Consider the following 4,970-nt stretch of genomic DNA (forward strand, 5'->3'; position numbering starts at 1 on the left):
GGCTTTCTAGTTGTTGTTGTAAAATTTTTTTTATTATAAAACCACAGAAGACCAAATTCAAAATCTACACTTGGTTTCTGATACGTCATAGTTAATATCTTCAATTTTTTTTTTTTTTAATTTGTTTAGCTGAATTATTATTATGCTATCATTCTTCCAATTCCTCTTGAACTATTACTAATTCTAATTGAGAGTGTTAAACTGCAGATAGTAAGAAGCTGCGGTGGTTTCCCACTCGCTATAAGGGTGATTGCCAAATCGCTGTGTCTGCAGCCCCCAATGATATGGGAAAACTTGTGACAAACTGTCGAAAGGTGCCTCAATTTTTTATTTTGGTAAAAAGGAACTGCAAAAATGTCTTGAAGCAAGCTTGGATTCCTTGGATAAAAATGCCCGAGAATGTTTTCTGGACTTGGGTTCCTTTCCTAAAGATGAAAGGATACCTGTCTCTGCTCTGATTGATATTTGGTGTGAGCTCTATAAACTAGACTATGAAAGTGAGGCCTTTGCATTTCTTCTCGTACTTGATTCTAGAAATCTTGTTAATTTGGTTGGAAGCAGGTATATATGTTTCTTTTATCTTTGTAATTAGTAATTAAATTCCACTGCATGCATTTGTTGCTAATTGAATCTGATATTTTTCTTTGGCTTGCTGTTTTTTCCAATTTTCTGTTGATATTCTGATTTTCTGTTGCTTGATCTTGATGCATTGCAAAGGCCAGTTAAGACTATGGTTTATATATACCTGATTGTGGAAAACGAAAGACTTTTTGCTGACCTTTTTCTATGAGTACCAATCTATTATTGTTAACATATTTATATTATGTACTTAATATACAAGGTTGGGTTAAGTTGGATTGGGTTGAGACCTCAACCCAGGCCCAGCCCTGTTTGAACTCAGGACGGGCTAGGGCAGGTTCAGGTTAATCAGGCTTTTTTGACAACCCTAATTCTAATCCCATTCCCCATGCAAGTTCTATTAAGTTAACCACTAACTTAGCATGATCCTGGTTAGCTGAGGTCAGATCCAACCTGATGTTCAATTGATTGCTTAGATTGTCATGGTGACAATGGATTGGACAATGTTTACAAGACCTGTCTTCTTGTTGATAACATATATTTATAAGCAGTAAATTTATTTTCATTAGGAAATTTATGAAGGAGATTGATGCTAGCTTAAATGAGCTATTTGTTACCCAGCATGAACTGCTCAATGACCTGGCTATCTACCAGAACCGGAAGCAAAGTAAAAGACTTATCATGGATAAAAGAGAAATAAGCATTCCCGAGAGCTGGAGAGGAAGAGATCCACTATCTCAATGCCCATCTTGTTTCTCTCCACACAGGTTTCCTTACTTTCATCCTAACATGTGAAACTGTTATGTTGTTTCTTGTGTGTTCTCTCTCTCTCTCTCTCTCTCTCTCTCTCTGCATCATAAGTAGTAGGCTGAATCTTGCAGGTGAAATGTGCGTTGAAAGCTGGTATGACTTACAACTTCCCGAAGTTGAGGGTTTGATTCTGAATCTCTCTGCAAGTAGCTATGCCTTACCTCCATTCATTAAAAAGATGAGGAAGCTAAAGCTTCTTATTGTTGTAACGGAGGACGGACCAAAGCCAAACTAGACAATTTGATAGCACTTGGTGAATGTGCTAATCTAAAGAGGATCAGGTTAGAGAAAGTCTTTATACCTTCCCTTCATGAATTCCCAATGCCATTGATGAATTTGCGGAAGATATCTTTAGTAATGTGTGATTTGGATCAAGCTTTGATGAAATGCACCATCAATGGTTACCTAATCTTGTTGAGATCAACATTGATTACTGCTATGGTCTGGTGGAATTGCCTCCATGGATCTGTGATCTCATCAATTTACAGTGACTCAGCATTACTAACTGTGAATACTTATCTGCACTACCAGATAGAATTGGAGATGTAACAGATTTAGACTTGTTAAGGTTGCATGCTTGTACTGGCTTATCTATGTTACCAGACTTGATAAAAGGACTCCAGAAGCTGAGGTTCCTTGATATATCCGATTGTTGCAACTAAAAAATGCTGCCTGAAGGGATGGGTGAGTTACATTGTTTGAAAAAGCTTGATATGAGGGGTTGCATAGAATTGAGTAAATTGCCACCTTCAGCCATGAATCTTATTCTATTAAAGGAAGTGATCTGTGATGATGAAGAGACAGCTAGTCTTTGGGAACCTCTTATCATCTAGTCTAAAAATAAATGTGCTTAAAAAGGACTACAACTTGGATTGGCTAGGGCTTGATATTTGTGATTACTAACTTGACTGAATCCTGAAGGGGCAAATGGTGGGGAATGGTCAAAAGCAGAACTTCAATCAATAAAAGGGAAGAATATGGGCTTGTACCATCTTTTTCTGGATATTTTAGGTTTACTCTTTTTTCAAATTTTTTTTGTTGTTGTTGTTGTTTTGGTGGTCGTGGTCTTCTTTTGCTGTTTTCAATTAGGGCTTTGTACTGTAATGTTTTTAAATTTAAAACTTGATTTTGGGTCTGGCACACTTTTTTGCATTTTTGTGTTTTTTGAGTGATTCTACGTCTTAAATGTTGTATGATAACATTAAAAAAAAATTGTTTTTTGTAATCTGGAAAAAACAGAAACTTGTATGGTTAACGGGCCCTTAACAAAATTGTTTTTGTTAAAAATCAATATTTATATAAAATGCCATCTACACCATGAGTGTCAAAGTTATGATTTTTTAATAAAATCTAAGGATAGTCAATGGTTTTTTAATAAATTATAAGTTATGGAAACTATTATTACACAAATATCTAGAGTTGAAATAAGGCACAAACAAGAATAATTGACATGGTTCCATATCAACAAGACGTTGTCACATAAAAAATGAAATAGTTAGTTATGTTCACTTGCGGTGGATTAATACGAAAGTCATTCTTGAAGCCATTATCATATTTGTGTTCATCAATATCCTCATCGGAATGGTTGTTGTCTACCCACATGAAATGTCCTATATGGAATTCATCTGCGGAACATTTAAAAAACCATCGTCCTGGGTTTCTTTTAGTACAAGATACCGTCAACATCATCTGACCTTGCCCATTTGGACATGAGTCCTTCACCTTACTTCTCTTTATAAGATAATTATACGAAAATATATGAAATTTTACAACAAAAATATGATCAATCATAAAAGCATGAACAAAAAATAAGTTCTAGTATCTATTTAGGAAATTAAGGGCCATAAATTAGGTCAAACAACTTAATTCTTCATGGCTACATATCTAACTACTTTAAAGTTTAAATCCAATCATCCAAATGTAATCATGTAATTGAGCCATTCCGGCTTTAACAACTAACTCATTTGCAATCTTTTTCCTAAAATCATCCATTTGTCTTCTTCTTTTCTGCTAGGTTTGTATATATGTGACTCGGTGGTATATAATCATAAATTTCTTCAAGGTGCTCATCATACTCATGTTCACCAAACTCTGCAAAATTCTCATCTACAATTTCTTCCTCCCGAATGAAGTTGTGAAGTGCACCATTATATTTATTCTTTTTTTTTGCTTCTTCTTCCAAGCGCAGGATAACCCCAAGGGATTGTGGGTTTTTTTTACCAATTGGGGCCCTCCCTTCACCACCCCCATGGGGATGGTCTACAAGTTTCAAAACTACACCTCTTACTATAGGATGAGCAATGATGATGCATGTTTGAGTGTTGAGTGAAAAACATAGTATTTTGCTTATAATTAGAAAACGCTTCTTCAAGGAACTAAAACTGTGGTCTATGACATTTCTAAGAGAAGAGTGTCTATTATTAAATAGCTCTATTGTTATCTTTGGGAGTCTATTCTTGTAATTATTTAGATAATATCCTTGTCCTTTGAACGGTATCAAGAACCCAACAGTAAATGGATAACCAGAATCAACCACGTAATATTTACTTAGCACATATAGTGAAAAATAATAAATTAACACAACATGTAATATAAATTATAATCAATCACATCTCTATCTTCTCCAGCAAAAGGTTGAAGTTTTAAATGAACCGAAAGAAATTGAATCAAGAAAAATGAATAGGACATGAATTTGATTTGACGTTACAAAAAGGAATTCGGTTTCGGTTTGTATACTCAAGCTCCCTCGTGCAAAGTGATAAATCCCCACCACCGACACATGTTCCTAGAGAGCTCAATTGATTGATTAATTTAACCATTAAACTACCAATAGAATTATCACACCAAAACAGAGTTGATGCTCTCAGTAACTTGTCTCCATCCGACCATGGTTTTAAGTATTCTATCAACAATATCGTATTGGTGTTGACTACTGATATTTTACAGATCCGGATCGATTGTTCATATCATTTTAAGGGTAAAACATTAAAAGAATGTTCTTTTATGAAAAAGCAAAGGCAAAAGCGATTGATACACCCCGATCCTTACTGATACCGATAACTAAGTCATTGCATCCTACCAAGACAATCCAAATCGTCCATCCATGCTTGAAGGGAAACTCCTTAGAACACCAACCAAGGACTTGATCCCAAGTTACAGAAGTCAAAGAACAGGGGAAGAAGCAACAAGGATTGTTAAGCACAATGAAATCCTTCTTTGCCATCGCCTTGATCATCGTCATCTGCAACCATCGTAAAAGAATTGGGGTAGAATGGGTATTTGATTTGTGATTGAATTAAAAAAAACTAAAATCGTCCTTTACAATTCAAAACTACCAGAATACTAACAACGTCATTTGATGAGAGGATTATGTAATTTCTGAAAATATAAAGAAGGGGATGTAATAAGAGTAAAGTATAGAGGAGGGGATGTAAATTGATCAAATTAATAAGTTACAATTGTTGCATCATATTTGTAACATAAAATATTTAAAATATTGACCAACTATATATATCATACTATCATACTATTATATAAAAACATGTATTCATGCTTTGTGGTTAATTTTTTTTTTTTTTTTT

The 4,970-nt window shown here is 34.6% G+C and overlaps 1 pseudogene; it reads left to right on the plus strand.

Moving 5' to 3' along the window:
• Window positions 1-283: 283 nt before the first annotated feature.
• Window positions 284-2,529, plus strand: LOC122068260 (annotated as a pseudogene).
• The last annotated feature ends 2,441 nt before the right edge of the window (window positions 2,530-4,970 follow it).

This window comes from Macadamia integrifolia, unplaced genomic scaffold, assembly GCF_013358625.1.
Source record: "Macadamia integrifolia cultivar HAES 741 unplaced genomic scaffold, SCU_Mint_v3 scaffold3657, whole genome shotgun sequence".
NCBI lineage: Eukaryota > Viridiplantae > Streptophyta > Magnoliopsida > Proteales > Proteaceae > Macadamia > Macadamia integrifolia.